At 44.9% G+C, this 17,384-nt stretch overlaps 1 long non-coding RNA gene across 3 annotated transcripts in view; it reads right to left on the reverse strand.

The window, feature by feature from the left end:
• The window catches only part of LOC116666337, a 175,226-nt gene that overhangs the window by 142,275 nt on the left and 15,567 nt on the right, over positions 1 to 17,384 (reverse strand). The gene's annotated exons all lie outside the window — the stretch shown is intronic.

The raw sequence follows: 17,384 nt of genomic DNA on the forward strand, positions 1-17,384 counted from the left end.
TTTTATTTCCCACGTGATTCTTATGCAACTTGATCCACAGACCAGTTTTTAGAACCGCTAGTTTTCCCTTGACCACAGAGTCGTGTACCCACCCCTCCCCCTTGCAATGCAGCAGAAAGGTGGACAGCGCCCTCTCTGGAAAGAAGGGATGATGGCAGCAGTGATCAGTGATGTCAACCAAAAAGGAAAGTGAATCTCACGGACCAACACTTAGTGACCATGAGGCCGAATCTTGCTTCAACCAGAGTAGTTCTGCGTTTATCTGTTATATATATTGCAGTTCCCTGTGCATTCATCTGAAGGAGAGATTCCACTGCAGGGGGAAAATAGTTTGAAAAACATTGCCTTTTATAAACCATAACTTAACCAAAACACATTTCTTCTTCAGCTACACTTTAGGCAAACAGAGTTTTGTGGGCTGCTCTAAAAATCTAAATATCATTTATAACATAGATCCTGTGGAAAAATATCTCATGAATCTGAATTCAAGATGGCAAAAAACACATCTCCCTCCCCACCAGCAACTTCCCACGGGTTGAGCAGCGAGATGGGATTTGTTATTGCCTCCTTGAATGCCCTCAACCCACCCATAAGACTGCAGTGACTCCCAGCTTGGAATAAAGGAAACTCTCCCTGAAGCCAGAAGGGAATCCCTAGTCCCTCCCTTCTCCCCTTACCACCCTCGACAGTGGCCACGAAGGCTGGACATTGTCCAGTAGAAAGGGACAGCAAAGGCACACTAGGCGCACTGATTCTCTGGGGCTTAGGAACCCCCCCCCCATGCCAGCCCTGGTTATACCAAAAAGGGCCCCGATAAATAAATAGTTTACATGCAAAGAGGAAGCAACTGACCACTGCCAGTACAGGATGTTAGAGTGCGGGCTTTGAACTGCTGTGAGGAGTTGGCTATGCATCATCCCCATGATCTCTGGGGCAGAGCAGCATCTGTGGAGTCAGCCCTGGACGTAGATTAAAGCAGATCCACGCGGTGACCTTGTTCTTGGCCTCGTGACTACAATATCCCAACCAGACGAGGCCAAAAAACCACTATGGTAAGAATTAAGGCATTGCTAACTACTTCATTTGCCAGACTTGTATTTCTCCTTTCCTTAACTTCTGCCTAACAAAACAACACTTTAGCAACTGCTGGATCAGCACAAGGAGCCAAAAGTCCTGTCTGTTCCTGGAACTAATGAGCTGAATCAATGGGAAAAAATTCTAATTCATAATAGTTCTAGCCTACCTGAAAACAAGCCAATCCTAAGCATGAATAACAAACATTACACCATATGTGTCTTAGAGGGAATAAATTCACTTAACTCAAATTTCTCAACCAGCGACACCACCAGCCCCAGTAATGACCTTTAGGTAACGACCTAGAAATAGGTAATGACCAGTAATAGATAGTGACCTATAATATTCTGGATGCTTACGTGGGAGACCTGAAAGAGCTTCAGCTGCAAAAGACTGAAGTGGGCTTGTGACAATGTGTTTATTGGTATAAGGAAGACGCACACATTTCCTCACACGTTCACGAACAAAGCTTGAAACCAAAGAGGTTGGGGAGACAGCCTTCCTAGTTATAAAGGACAATGCCTTAAGCATTCCAGTTAATTAAGAGCTTGCCTCGTGATCGCATTTGTAACACTAAAAGCTTTCATCTATTCATATATTAAATAATAATGGCAGCCAAATACCAGGCACTATTCCTGGCCTCATTTCTAATCACCCCACCCCTAAATTCCACCTTCTAAATATACCGGGTTGCTCATAGCGCCCAGATCATGCTGTGCTCGCTCCAGGCCTCTACACATACTATTCTCTCTGCCTGGAATGTCCTTCCCCACCCTCCATAGGAAGTGTACACACACACACACACACACACACACACACACACACACACTCTCTCTCTCTCTCTCTCTCACCATTCCCTTTGTCAGCTTCCAGCACAAATATCTCATTCTCATTCACTCAGCTCAAAGGCCATTTCTTCCAGGAAGTCCTCCCCAATCCCCCATATGTGTTCCCACAAGTCTGTCTCACTGCAGAATGGAGCCTGCTCACATGTCTCTCTCTTCCAGTGAGCTCTGGAGAGCAGGAATTGTGACTTTGAGAAGTGGTTCTTCTTAGTGGTTACCCAAGCCCTGGAACTAACTCCCTGAATTCTAACCTCAGGTCCATCTCTTAATCACTGCATAATTTGGGGCAATAACTCAATCTCTCTGGGCCTCAGTTTGTTCATCTTTAAAATGGAATAGCAACTATGTCAATCTCCTTGTGTTATTAAAAGGATTGATCAGTACTTGTAAAGTACTTAGGATAGTGCATTACTCATCGTAAGAGCTCTATAAATGGTTTCCTAAAAATTTCTCCTATAGAAATGTAGAAAAAACTTACCTACATACACCTCCATGATACTGCGAAAGGGTATTATAATTAAATGACTTGTCTCTTTAAAAATGTTCAAGGATAAAATTAAGTGACAAAAACCTACAGAAACAGGAAGAACCAAGTTAAAAAAAAAAAAGCAAGTAGTGGGAGATGGTACTTGCAATGCAATTAACTGGCAAAAGATCTGTTTCCAGAAAAGACCGAAAAAAGAGAAAAAGAAAGAAACAAAAACCCTCCTATGAATCAATAAGAAAGGCAGAGACTCCCCAGTAGAAAAATAGGCAACGGCTATTAATTATGAATAAGCATTTCACAGAAGAAGAAACCTGAATGACCTATATAACTATGCAGTGATTCTCAGGGAAACAGAGATAGCATTTGATAGCCACTAGAAAACGCCAAGTGTAGCTGAGGACGTGGAGAAATAGAAACCCTTGTCTCGGGCCGGAGTGGGTAAACAGGCACAACCACATGGAGAACATTTCCAAAAGGAAAACCGAAGATGTGTAATCCCACTCCTGGGTGTCTTCCCTACAGAAGCTTGTGTGCACACGAACAAGGAGACACATTCCAAGATGTTCACAACAGCATTGTTTGTAATAGCAAAAGAAGTAAAAAAACAACCTAACCGCACACGAGTTAGATGTGTATGTGTCACAATGAATAAATCTCAAAAAATACAGTGTTGAAAGACAAGCAAGGTGCAAAAGCATACAGATGATAAGTGCAAACTGTAAAACTCAAAACAGTAGTAAGTATTATTTACAGATACATACAGGTGCAGTAAATGTATAAAACCAGGCATGGGAAGGGGACATGCATACGACACGCCATCTTTAGGCAACAGAAAGAGGTGAAAGAGAGGAGGTGGGTTTTGACTTTCATTGCTCTATTTTCTTTCTTTAAAAATGAGGGACAAAGGAAATTTGAAGTAAATATGGCATAATATGAAATCTGAATTGTTGATACATGGGTTTCTAGAAATTTTTCTTTTCTAGTTTTAGATAGTCGATGATTTAAGTTTTTATGTCAAATGAATTTAAAATAAGAATAAATATTAGAGAATTAATGTTTCCAGATATATTTCAAGAAACTGTATATCCAGATCTTTTACTGATACTTAGTAACTTCACTGATTCCACTAAATGGATGATTAGGTGAGAGGATGAATAGATGGACGGAGGCAGGGATGGATGAATGGATGGATAGATGGATGGATGGATAGACAGATGAACAGGTGGCGGGACAGACTGACATTCAAATAAATAAGTAGACAGAGGCAGAAGAAATAAAGTAGCTTAGAGAAGTGGAAAGTTGTAACAGAATTATATAAAATTAAGTGCTCTGGCATTGGAGTCTGAAATCCTGGCTCTGCCACCCCTTAGACTGTTAGTTACTTTGGGCAAGGCCACCAGGTGAACTGGACAACCCCAGAGGGCACCATCTACATAGGCAACAATGTGACTGGTGCCCTCTGGAGTTGTGCCATGTCCCAGCCCTGATGGATACATGCCTTAACCTCTCTGAGTCCCCATTTCTTTATCTGTAAACTGAGCCCAGTATTACCTGCCTCACAGGGTCTTTAGGAAGATTCAATGAGACAATGCATGTGAAGTGCATAGCACAGAACCCAACACACAGTAAGGAGTGAGAACATGGTAATTATTATCCAGGCAGTACTAGGAAAATGGACACTAAGTCTAATGTTCAAGAATAAGTTAATATGCAACAGTAACCCCAGAAGCTGTCTCCCTAGAATTTAAAAACTCATCCACTTGCAGCAGGAAAGCAACACGTGTGTACATGACAGATACCTAGTCAGTTTGGGATCTTGGTGACTGTAAGTCTTCCAGTAGGCACTGGAGTGTGTTACAGCAGTGGCCTTCCACTCCACTGTCGGGGTTCACTGGAGTCCCTCGAGGGAGCGGGGTCAGACTGGGCGGTTGAGCGCCCAGATCCTTCCTCTGCTGCCATCACAGCAGATGGGCCTTTCTGTGCCCGGAGATGCAGGCATCTCTTAGCTAATTAATGTAAGCAATGTAAGACTTAACGAACACAAATGTGATTTTATGGAAAGCTTTCCACATGGTGTCTATAAAACATTCATGGTTAATAAACACATGAACAAGCTCAGGCACGATGTTTCTGGTGCGCGGGGACGCGGGGGCTGGGAGAGGGCAGGAGGAGGCAGCAACATGCGGCGGCTGGAAGCAGTCTCTCCTCTGTTTACATGGCCATCATGCAGGAACAACTTCACAATTTAAAAGAAGCTGACTTCACACACAGAGACACACCAGACTTAACATAAGGTCTCCCTGAAGGGCTCCTCGTCCAGTCATCTATTTCTCCGTAACAAACCACCCCCAAAACTTAGTGACTGAAAACAACAAGAATTGACCATTTCTCCTGATTCTGCACTTGGCTGGGTGGTGCTTCTGCTTTTCTGGTGGGCTTGCTTCCTGCTGCAGTCAGCTGGAGGGGCACCTGAGCTGGAAGGTCCAAGATACCATCCTGACGTGCCCGGCGCTCAGGGCCGGATGTTGGCTGGGTGGCCTCAGCTCTCCTCCAGGTCTCCTCTCATCCTCTGGTGACAGGGACAGCTTTTCCTTCTGGTAGTCTTGGCAGTCTCGGGGCAAGGACCCAAGAGGAGGAGTAGGGGCTGCAAGGCATCTAGAGGCTTCCACACATTCTGTTGGTCAAAGCAAGTCAAAAAGGGGAGGAGAACCAGACTCCACCCCTTGGTGGGAGAGCCCTACTGCAGAGGGACTGGCAGGGGCTGATGGAGGTGTCTTAGGAAACACCTGCCACAGGGCCCTTTGAAGTCAGGCGTGGACTGGGCTGGGCTGCTACATATGATCTGTTTAAGAAAAAAATGTCAATAGTTTAAAAACCACTCCATTAGAGCAAAAAGGACAGAAATACTAAGAAAGTGGGAGTGAGGTGCATTTTTTTTTTCTGAAGAAAAGTCTTCCTGATGAGAGTAACAGGGTTCCTGAGGACACAAGATTTCTCCTCCACTGAGCAGACAGTGAAAGTCATATCGATGTGACCAATGAAGATGGTGAACAAGTGACGGGGGAGGGGAGGCCTGGCCTCACTGGAGCAGGTACCTGAGACTTGTCCTCATAGGACAATGACGACAGAGAGTGGGCTGCCTGTGTGTTGGCAGGCCAGGCTGTCTGGTGAGAGGGAGGTGGGGCCGGTGAGCCAACCCGGTGGGGGTGGGGGTGCGGGGGGAGTGGCACTGAAGGAAGCAAACGCAGAAAGAGGCAGAGCTGCTCAGTACAGGGACGCCCTTCACCAAAGGGACCAAAGGCTGAAAAGTGACCCTCCAGAACTCTTCCTTTCCTCTTCTGGGAAGAAAGCAGGAAAAACAAGAAAGAGGCTTTGTCACAGTAGCAAAGCCTTATTAATCCAATCATTGGACACTAAGTAAATGAGGAGAGAGTTCATAATGCCCTGACAACTCAAGAGGACAAAGGAAAAGAGAACAGAGTAAGACTGAGATTCAAACAATAACCAAGCCAGCCCCCCTCTGAGAAACACTCCAGCTTCCTCTGTGCTGGCAGGTGGACACGTAGAGTCATACTTGTATATGTGGGTCTATAATTGGTTTCATTTTATTCCATAGTAAAATGGGTTAATAGTACATCCATATTGTGACAACATTCTCTAGCAAATGTCCTAATTAGGAACCCTAACTAGCGTTCCATTATATCAAAACTGTCCAAATCTGGGTAGACCCCTAAGGCCATCTGGAACCTGGACCTCTGCCCGGGCAGCAAAGGATTGTCCTTCATTAGACCTCTCCATGCCCCATCTATTGGAGACAGAGGCAGGGTGATGGAGAGTTACGTGGTGAATACTAGAAAACAGCATTCCCTGCTCAGACATTTGGTTTCATGATCGTATCTTCCTTGCAAATGACCATGTTCATAAAACTTTTTCAAAGGGGATTTTTCTGGTGCTTTGGCTATTTAAAATGAACTGGGACATGCATTTAAGTATGCACTGATGTCTGCATACTTCTGCAGAACACTCATCCAAGAAACAACAGAAAGTACTGCTATTCTTTATTTTATCTCTAAACTATTTTAGTTTGAAGGGGAAGCTTTTTAAAAATCAAGAATAATTTCAAAATCCAGAGGGAGGAATTGCCAATAAAGTAAAACAACTCACGTTGATTTATCATTGTATTTCTGCAACCATTGCTTGCTTCAGTAGCTTGTCATCATAGTGGTTGTGTGCGTGTGGGGTGGGGAGTAGTCATCTGGAGCTCATGTCACATCTAAAATCTGATATGGATTTTAAAATTCAATCATAAAGCTCCCCCAAGTGGATATTTTTAAAACTGCATGAAGAAATCAGCCACCGTATCTAGGATCGCAATCAAGACTGAGGCCCCAAATAGGCTTTTGATGGGCAGCAGTGACCAAGCCTATCCATCATTTTGTACATAATTTAGTAAGATTTTCATCTTGGGAAAAGAATTCTATAAATGTTAAAAGAGAATCTGCAAAAGCACTCCCCCTGGCTTCCTGGGAACTTAACTCAGCCCAGAAGCTGCCCGTGGCTACGCTGGATCATACCTGGACTCAAAGGATCCAGGGATATAGTGATTTACTGCTGCTCGGAGGTGGAAAATCCCCCTGTGGCCCCTCTGGAAAAGCTCCCTGTCCATTCAATTGTGTTCCTTATTCCACTATCTGGGCTGATTATACTGAATTACTTGGCACCCCTGTTAAGCCTGTCACTTAGATTCTAGAACAAATTAAGTTTGTTGAAGGCTTTGCTCTTTCTCTCTATTAAAATATTCATATCTACTCTAACAACCTGATAAAAACTGGCTAAAAGCCTTGCGGTATCCCCAACAGGGAGTGCCATTTTTAATGAACCTGCAAGCATCATAAATAAAAAATAACTGGTCTTAATAAAGAATTGATAGAGCAGCTCTGGCCCCAAATAGGTGTCAATGGGGAAGCTACACGCAGCCTTGGGAGCCCCAGGGCAGCACACTGAGTCTCCCAGTTGGATGGGGAAGGCCCCCATCCACCAGCCAATGCCAAACAAAGGCAGCATCAATGAGTAACTTTCCATAAAACAGTTGAACCTCGTGGGTCCCAATAGGGTTGGATGGTAGAGGTGTGACAAGGAGGCACTTCCAAGGGTGTAAAAGACAGTGGGGGAGGAGGGCAGGGGATGGATGTTGGTAACAGAAATAGCTAACACTTCTGGAGCGTTTACCACGTACCAAGCATTCTCTCCCCAGCAAACCTACTAATCAGGCAGTATTACCCTCTCCTCACAAATGAAGGCAAAGGGGGTTTATACAAGCAGCCCAAGATCTGAATTCCAACCCAGAGTGACCCTAAACCCGAGTCCTTAACCACTAAAGGCTTGAGGAAGACTGCTTTAAAAACTCTTAATTCACTCCAGTTATTTTTTGGCAAAAGGTGGGACATGAAGTCAGCAATCGCAGCATTCACTCGTCCTTGCACCAAGGACCAAGTCCCAGCCTCCTTCCTACCAGGCCAGCGGCCTGCTCATCCCAACCCCGCCCCACAGCCCCACAAGAGAGCACAGGACCCAGAATTCTAAGCTCCAGAAAGTAAACTAAATAAATACTCTCATAGCCTTTGGAATCAAGGCAGAACTGCAGCCCTGCCTCTGTCATTTGGGGATTGTCCTCTCATCATTTGAACTCGTCCTCTCATCTCTCTGAGTCTGCAAACTCTCACTTAAACAAGGATGACAGCCTTCACTTTCACACCCAGCCTTGTTCCCAAAGGATTTAAGGCAGCTAGTAACACCTACTTCACTGATTGGTAGTCAGAATAAAATATAATTTCACTACCTATTTATGACAGTGGCACTTGTTATGAGAGACTCTCCATAAAGAGCCCAGCACGGAGCCTGGCTCACAGTGGGCTGGCAGTAAACGTGTCCCTGCCCCTTTGCTCTGGACCACTCACATCCTCCCAGCCCTCCCACAAAGCCTTCCCAAGGGCTCCCATTCCATTCACATACAGCTCCCACCCCATCGCCGTGCCCCCTCTCCCCAGCCCTTCATTCCTTCCATGACCTATACCTGGGGATGGAGGTGGGAGGGAGGTCAAGAAAAAGGAGTTGAAATCATCCCAGCTTCCCTCTCACTCCTCAAGAGTGTTCACAGGAAAAGCACTTAATTAGTCAAAAGGCTATTGTTGCAGTGAAGCCCCTGCAGGATAGGGTTGACTGCACTTGCTTCTAAACCTCCTTCCCAAGTCCAAAGGGCAGGTGGACAGAGGGAGGCTGCCCCTTGGGCAGCCCGGTGTGTGACATCCAACAGAAGACAGAGGGGGGCTTCGGAGGCAGGGAGTGGCACAGGCGGTCCAGATAAGCAAACCTTCTTTCTCCTTCAGTCATACTGCTTTCTTGCTGAGTTTTATTACAAGTTTCAGACGAGTACCATTTTGGGGAAGGCCAGCACTCCAGAGTCCACAGCCAGACCAAGCCATGTAACCTCACTTTTCTCACCCACGATACTGGGCAGTGATAAACTGTGCCTGGGAGGGTGGTTGTGAGGACTAAGTGAAATAATCCACGTGAAGTCTGACATAGGGTGAGTGCTCCATAATATTTAGATTTTATTATGGGAGCTAAAATAGACTTGGGCTCATCTGGGAACCTGGCTGCCAGTTAGAAAGCACGTGGCTGAGGGAGCATAGGTTCTAGGCAGGCACGTCCAAGCACTAGGAAAACACTGCAATGAGCAGGGCAGAGCCAGGAATCAGAAGCTGACTCCATCAAAATCACACAGCTCAGGCTAACTCAGCAGTGATTTCCTAAACCTGGCTGTTTATCAGAGTCACCCAAGGAGTTTCTTTGATTCTCTGCTTGTTTTGAAATTGAGGCTTTGGGCCCCGCAACCCAGGTCTGGGAGCTAGGTAGGAATCCTGTACCGTCTAAATGTTCCCCCCATGTTTCTGGCTATAAATCAGGCATAGGGACTTCTGAAATGAATGGCGACTCCTCATAAAATATTTTAAAAGGAATTAAGAATAAACACATTTTTAATTTTTAAAAAACCCTTAAGCTTTCATGCAAAGAGAATACATATAAACTGCTTAGTAATAAGTTTTTATAATCCCTGGTATAGCTGCACAACAAATTATAGAGGAATAAAAATACTCGTGTCTCCACAACTTAGCAATTCTCAGTTTTAGTCAGGTAACCAATCAACTCTTCTAAATCATTCCTAAACCACTGCTTAAATATCATGGAATTTAAAAGCTGAAGAGCCTTGCACATTCCTTCAACGATCTCATCATGGACGAGAAGAGACGTCAACCACAGACATGAAGTGTCTTGCTCACCCCGTGGGCCGACCCGGATCAGAACCCAGGTGGGTGGGCTCACCGTCCAGGCCTCGCTCTGCCACGTCCTAGGACGTTCTTCAAGAACAGCATACCCTGGGTCTGCAGGCTGCAGTAAAATTAATCCCCGCAGGTAAGAAGGAAGGCCATTTAAGCTATAACTCAACTATGGGATTTTAGGCCCATTCTAACAAGAAGGAATCTATAGGTCGCTTGACCAAAATCTACGAAGAACAGGTAACCTGGTTCCACAGACCATAAACAACCAACAAAACACAAGGCTGGAAGACCAGGACTTGAATGAAGGTCTCTGGAGAAAGATGACTTATTAACCCTTCCAGGCCCAAAACTTACACCCCCTGTGAATCACACAGGGGGCGTGGAGGGGGCATCACTACAGGTGTTGCTTCCCCGGCAAAGATTTAACCACCTTCACTGTCCAAGTTGATGTCACCCCACACATAGCCTTTCCCAGGCAGCCAGGTAGCAGCAAGGGGAGTTTCCCTGAACTCAAATGGCATGGAGTACCAGGTTTGGGATCTCTGAGGTTTGCCACAGGCATGTCAGCAACGAGTCTGCAGGGTTCCCCTTGGCTACACTCCCCAGCAACTCCTCTGCCTGCCTGGTGACCCCAAAACTAAGACAGCAGGTGAGCCCCAGAGAGTGTTCATGTCAGGGTGCAAGTGGTTCACGGTGCTTCGATTCATAAGAATAAGGACAGTCCACTGACAGGAAGTGAGCAGAGTTTACAGGAAAATGCCATTCAGGGACAAGTTGGTGTAAGAGCGACGCTGGTACAAAGGAAGCGCAAGGTTCCTCTCAGACGACTGAAGTCTGCGGGCCAGTTCTTCCCTCTGTGCTCTGAGAACCTGCTCAGGTCAGTTAAGTGCTCTGATTCCCGTTACTAGCCTGTAAAACGGAGGGACAGTTAGGGTGTCCTACCTCCAGCCTCCGCTGAGCTCACCTTTGCAAAAAAAATAGGAACTTTGCTAAACTCTACAGTCTACGCAAGTCGGTTGTTCTTGTTACTGCACTGTGTACGGTTGGGGGGAAAGGTGATAGTTACCAAAAAAAAAAAAAAAAATCCACCAGGTAGTAACAATTATGGTTACTGCTCATTGAACACTTAACAAGAGCTTTGCCAAGTTCTTTAAATTTACTCCTCCCCAAAATCCTATAAGGAAAGTATATTATCATTCCGTTTTCAGAGGGGAGAGGAAATGAGGAAGCATTTGGCCATGTGCACAGGGCCCCGCGGCCAGGAAGCCGCTGAGCGGGACGTTGAACTTAGGCGTCCATCAAGTCCACCAGGCAAGCAGTCACCCTTTGTTTCTTAACTCTTCAAATGTATGGATATCAAATGCAAAGCTTCAAATGAATGGTGGTGGTGGAACTCTTTCTGATATTTTGTGCCTTGGTAGCCTGGGGGGTGGGGGTGGGGGCAGGTTCCTTTTTCCTGCAGTTTTAAACAGCTGTGTGAATCCCTGCCTGAGACTGTGCTCCCAGGTTCTCTTTATCCTCCCTCCATGCTGTGGCTAACTCTTTCTGGAAAGCCCTGCCCACCTCTGGCCGCCTGGCTCCGCAGCTGTCTCCTGCGCTCCAACGTTGCACTTTCATCAAATTGGCAATGGCTTATCCCGATCTGCTTGATGGCAAGGAGCGGGCTGCTGTGTCCAAAATCATCAGGAGGAACAAGCCACTTGTCACTAGGGCGATACCTTACACGGGCTGTGCAAATTAGCTACAAAGTGAAGAATTTTTTACAAGAGGAAACACGCCCATATTTTTTAATCCTCAGAAATATCTCCAAGCAAAGAAGCTCAAAGAAAAGTCAGCTTTCACCAAAGGCAAAAAAAAAAAAGTAAGTGATTTATGAATCAGCATCTGAGGCCACAATGGAAACACAGGCATTACTCCTCTCTGCTGCCCCCAGCCACCGGGGCAAGGGCATTTATCACTAGAGGCTCAAGAGGGCCTTCCAGTCACTGGGCTCAGGAAGATTCCCCCACAGAAAAGGCCCCAGCAGACAGTGAGCTGTTGGGGGAGAACCAGACGCCCACCCTTTAAACAAGGGCAAACACATCCCAAAGCCTCTATCTTCCCCACAGCTGTGATCACAAAGCTTTCTTAACTATTGCCTCCTTACTTGGACAGTGGCTGCTGGAAGTCCCACCCTCAGCAAGGCCTCTGCAAAAGCCTCAAAAGGGGGTCTCAGCAAAAGCTTCTGAAGCGGGAGTCCCCTTCGTGAGGCCCCTCATGAGCCAGCCCCTCTCAACTGTCTCTCTGGGCTTCCCCCTCCCCACCACCCATACTGCAGCCTGATCAAACCACTGCCTGTCCTGATCCCTGCTCTAAGTCACAGTGCCTGGCATAGGGAGGCCACACAACCATCATTTACTGTATTGGTGCATACCTGTATCTCCCGAAATGAACCATGTTCTTTTTCATCTCCAGGTCATGGTTCAAGCTACTTTTACTGATTGAATTATTTCCCGTTTCCCTAACTAACTGCCTCTCTCCTTAAAAGAACCAGCTTTAGAGTTCTCCTCACTTCATCTTTGACCCTCTCTCTGAACTGGGTGAGGGACAGCAATTACAAAGAAGATCCTGGGTGTAATGGAGAAGAAAAGGGACTTGGTTGTGCTTTAACAAGCACATCAAATTTACATTCTGAATGAGTGATGTCCTCTTTAAAGAAGTCATTAGTCCACTTTGAGAGATCAGCTGGATTTATGGTATTCGTAACCCTCTTAGAAGGCTAAGAAATACATTAAATTTTCCAGAACATCATACCACTAAGGGTGGCATCACTCTTCCCATCTCCCAGGATCCTGACTGAAATCAAAAACTGCAGGGCTAGAAGGTAACCTGGAGATCATCTCAACCCCTCAGTTTAGAGGTGTGGAAACTGATGTCCAGGCTGAAGTCATCCCAGAGCTCAAGCAGGAAGGTGGTGGCAGCATTCAGACAAGACTTCAGTTTATCTTTAAGCCGATTACCCACCCAAGACATTTATCTTTTCATCCCACACTCAGAATAAAAATCCTGTAAATTTCTCCCAATACCTGCTTTGAATTGTATTCCGTGCTTCATTTTGTTTTTTGCCGTACCAGGTAAAGAATCACACTATAATGCTAAAAATTTAAAGTGAAGATAGAACGCTGTAAGAGTTCTAGACAGATGCATCGTAAGACATATTATTTCAAGATATGGGACCATTCCCAGTGAGCAAAGACTAATTCTGAAGTTCCCAGGCAACTTGTCTTTAGTCTAATGTTCCTTAAACATCATTGGTTCACATATCATTACCTCAATTTTTGTCATACTTGAACTCCACTTTTATTATTATTTCTCTACATATTGACTTTAACTCGCTTTTCCTTAACTCACTTTTTTTTTTACATTCTTGACGGTTTTTTTCTTAACTCACTTTTTAAAACACAAATATCTAGTTTAACCTTAGCTTAAGCAAAATAAATAACAAATAATCCAAGAAATCACAGGTTTGGTATAGTATGGTATCTTCCTAGCATATTTAAGATGAATACATAACTATTTAAAAATATTTATTTGCCCCTTAAAATCAGTCTGCATAGTACTAGCAGCATGCAAACCCCACTATAGGAACAGTGATTTTACTCTAGATCACAGCTGATTCCATCTAAAATGAAACTGTTCTCCAGGGTCTGTATTCAGCCTATATGCACCTATTTTATCGCAGTGCCAATCAGCAGCAGCACATGCAGGGCCCACACTGACGTCTCTCTTCTCTTCCCACTAACAGCTTCTCTTATCAACCTCCAGATCACTGTGCCTTCCACACATTTGATCTGTCACTTTGTTTGAAATAATCCTTTACCCTAATGTTCTTCACTGACTATTAATAAATTACGAACAAACAGCAAAAATAATTACCCTTTCACCTAGGAAAACACTGGTGACTACGACTTAATGGTCTGCCAGTGACGTATGGCTTTTCCCAGCATAATGGATGCAAATGTGTAACAGGATATGGGTAAGTTATTTTCACACAAGCTGTCACTTGTCACACAAATTACATGGGCTTCTACTAGCTGTTTAACTCACAGATTAAAAAAAAAATTCCGCTCACAATACCTGCCTCATTCCTGGATCTCCTGAGGAAGGCAGAACCACACACCCCCAAAACCCCCAAAAGGATAAAGGCTGAGGGAAGAGCATTTTCTCTGTGTGTGAAACTCTGCTGTGTGTGGTGGAAATTACATTAGTCAGAGCTGTCCAAGGATAAGGAAGTCTTCAGAGAAGCGGGAGACCCAAGATTATGAGAGAAGCCCAAACCTGGCCGCCTCCTTGGGGCAGGAGCTCAGTGCATCGGCCGAGTACTCGGTGGGGCTGCCAAAGCCCGGGCAAGGTGGGGCTGCTGGCGCCACACAGAGGCAATGCTAAGGTCGGCTGCTTTACGCCATCAATCTAGACTGGACAGGGCCCCCCGAACGGTGCCTTCCACACACATTCCTGAGGAGCAGTGACTGGGGACGGGAGACTGAGGAGCCTGTGTTGCCGGGGGCCCTGGGGCTGAGGCTAGGCTGTGGGGCCAGCTTCAGCCCGGGGCTCTGTTACCACTGTAGGAAACCAGCGGATGCTTTTGCACACTGACTTGGTTTTATTCATAGCCCTTACATCTTAGAGTTGGTACATTTTACATTTTCCTTCCTTATGATAATAATAGCTAATATTGATTCAGTTCTCATCATGTACCAGGCACTGATCTAAGCACGTCCAAGCATGAACACTTGTAGAATCATTAGACGTCTGACCTGGAAGGAGCCTCAGCTGGTGTGGTGGTAGGCACCCTGGACCTATCTCGGGAGACGAGCTGTGAGATCTTGAGGGAGGCAGCTGCCTCTCCTTGGGCCCATTTTCTCACTGGGTAAGGTGGTGACAGAATGAGAGAAGACGAATAGGTTTCTGTATGAGTGCCAACTCTGAGTCCACTGAGCTGTCTGGGGCACTATGTTGAGTGGGAATCCGTGCCCCGATCCATTAGCAATGTCTTCCATCAAGGGCCCAGGAGCAGGGGGTAGGCATGTCACCTACTCCCCATCTCTAAGGTGCCTCCCTGTTCAAATTACTTGAATTCATGGTTCCAGCCTCCCTGTCTAAGTGTAGTCTCTTTTTATAAGTTAAAAAGAAAGAGAATAAGAATTAGTTTTGGAACCTTGGATTCCTCATTTCTGTCATAGGCCTTTGACAAGAAGTTGAATCTCCTTAGGTCTTAGTTTACTCATCTACAAAGCAAGGATAGAAGCAGTCATCTTAAGGATTAAGTAAATGCGTAACACAGTGCTTGGTGTGCTGCTGATGTTCAGTTACGTGGAAGCAACTGTCGGTACTTTCATCACTGCCATCATTATTAGTCTATCACCTCCAAATGGGATTTACAACATTTCCTGACCCGTGGTTCATAACTTCAAGAACCTATGCTTACAATGAAAACTGACAACCATCATTTTCCTGGAGGAATAAACTTGAGCCCCTTCCCAAGGAACTATCGTTTAGATTTTTTATTACAGAAAACTATAAAAATATACAAAAATAGAGGATATTATAAAGAACTTCCACGGACCCCTCGCTGAGCTTCAAGAATTATCAATTCATGGCTACCCTGGTTTCATTTACATCCCCACCCACTCACCCCTCTTTCAGACAACCTGGATTTTTTTTAAAGCAGATCCCAGGTTTCATATCATTTCATCTATAAATTTTTCAGTATCTATCTCTAAGTAATAGAAACCATTCATTCTTTGTAATTTTTAAAATATTTGGTTTTTTTTAAACTAGATGAAATGGCAGCAGCAAGGCATAATTAGGAAACTGTTCCCTCACGTCTCTAATAACATTCCATAAAAGTCATTAACAAGTGTATGTACTTTAAAAATAATAATAAGGGGCTGGCTCAGGAGGCCACGTGGGGACTGTGGTATGCATGATTTATTGCAGCTACACAAAATGAGTTATTTCATTCTTTCAGATATTTATGACACCGCTAAAATGCTGAACACATCAACATCAGAATTAATCATGAATAATATTTAATTAGTGCTTGACAAGGATCAATTTGGCAACTCTTTTTGTTCTTTGTCCTTCCCCCAAATAGAAAAATAGTCATAAACTAAAGTGTTTTATTTTTTCCATCTGCTTCTGGTAAAGCGCATCCCTGAATTGCTAACTTAGTTGAGATCTCCTGAACTTTCATATACCCAGGTAATTAGACTCAGATGCTGTCCGGACTGGGATTATAAATCAAGTATGTGTATGTAAGCAGAAAACAGACTGCTCACACCAAGGGCGGGTGTTCTGGCAGGTCCGGTCCTCGCAGACCTGCCCGGGAAGCAGACAGGCCCCACGTCTGAGCAGAGCAGAAAGAAGCTTTCATGTAGCTCCCGTGGCATTGAACCCCTTCTCTCACCGCTGCCACCCCCAGAAAGCACTGATTACCAGCTGAATTTTTATTTACAAAAGAAAAAAGTCCTCTTGGGCATTCAAACAAAAATTCTGCCCAGAGTCGTGCTAGTAGGTATGAGCCAGGAGACTGAGGCACAATGGAGGCACAACGGGGGTACACGGGGATGGCATCTTTCCAAGCAGACTGTCAACATCCAAAGCTCTTGGTGCCCCCGAAGAACTTGTGTACCACTTCCCAATCAGGGAGTTTTGTTCTACAGCAGAATGATTAGGAGAACACTCAACCCATTGTTTTGTAACAAGATATGCATCCTCTGAATTTTAACAGAACAGCAGTATTTGTTTCAGTTAAGTTAGTATTTTAAAAACTGGGTCGCCAAAGGCTCCTGGGTTTTTGAAGATGTCTGAAAGGAAGTGTTAACTTAGGTGTCAATCTAAGGGGTCGCCTTTTCTTTACCTCTGACTTGTATCAAGTAAAACCAAGTTGAAATGCCTGTTAGAGACAATACACGTGACCTTAGGAGACAGGATTTGGAGATCAGCTAACATTTGATAAGATCTACGTGCCAAGTCTGGTACTTTCTGCATCTCATAGAAGCCTCATGACACTCCTGGGGTGGAGGGACATGGTCATCAACGTAAGAGAACACAGAGGCTCCGGTGCTCTGTGAGGTGTCCAGAGTCCCTAAGCTGACATGGAGGAGTTAGGAGTCCAAATTCAGGCTTCTCTGACCCACAGTCCAAGTTCACAGCACACAAGCTGATCCCCTACATCGGATCTTCCACCCTCAAATATACTAACCACCATTTACTGAGGACCATGTACTAAGAGTTTTATATGGTGTAACCCCCACCCCCACCCAATGCTGCTCTTAATCCCATTTTACAGATTTGAAATATAAGGCTTAGAAAGGATAAGTGACATGCCCACGGTCACAGAGAAAATTCATCTGACTGAAGGGCCCTTCCTCTTAGCACTCTACCTCTCCCTGAAAGGCAAACTGGGCCACAATTGTAACATAAGATTGTAAATCAACTATACTTCAATTAAAAAAGAAAAAAAACTGGGCCACATTCATGATTCTATGAGACATATAATACTCTGAAATTCTGAGTTCCCGTAGATTTGTAAATACTGCTGATGGCCTGGGTAGGTGCTCAATGATTTCACACTGCGTAGGGCACAGAAAATTA

This window comes from Camelus ferus, chromosome 10 (assembly GCF_009834535.1).
Source record: "Camelus ferus isolate YT-003-E chromosome 10, BCGSAC_Cfer_1.0, whole genome shotgun sequence".
Lineage (NCBI taxonomy): Eukaryota > Metazoa > Chordata > Mammalia > Artiodactyla > Camelidae > Camelus > Camelus ferus.